We start from the raw sequence: 231 nt of genomic DNA on the forward strand, positions 1-231 counted from the left end.
AAAATGACCCAAAAATGGGGTGGGGGAGGGGAGATTGAGCCCCGAAAGTGGGGGGAGGGGCAGAAGCCAAAGTGGCCACGAGTTGCAGCCCTGGTGGGGGAGGGGGGGGCACCCCAAAATTTGGGGAGGGAAAGGTCAAAAATGGGAAAAACGGCCCCAAAATGGGGAGGGGAAGGGTTGAAAGTGGGGGAGGGGCCCAAAAAAATGTGGGTGACCCCAAAAATGGGGGGG

The sequence above is a fragment of the Corvus brachyrhynchos genome, unplaced genomic scaffold (genome assembly GCF_000691975.1).
Source record: "Corvus brachyrhynchos isolate BGI_N302 unplaced genomic scaffold, ASM69197v1 scaffold132, whole genome shotgun sequence".
NCBI classification, from domain to species: Eukaryota; Metazoa; Chordata; class Aves; order Passeriformes; family Corvidae; genus Corvus; species Corvus brachyrhynchos.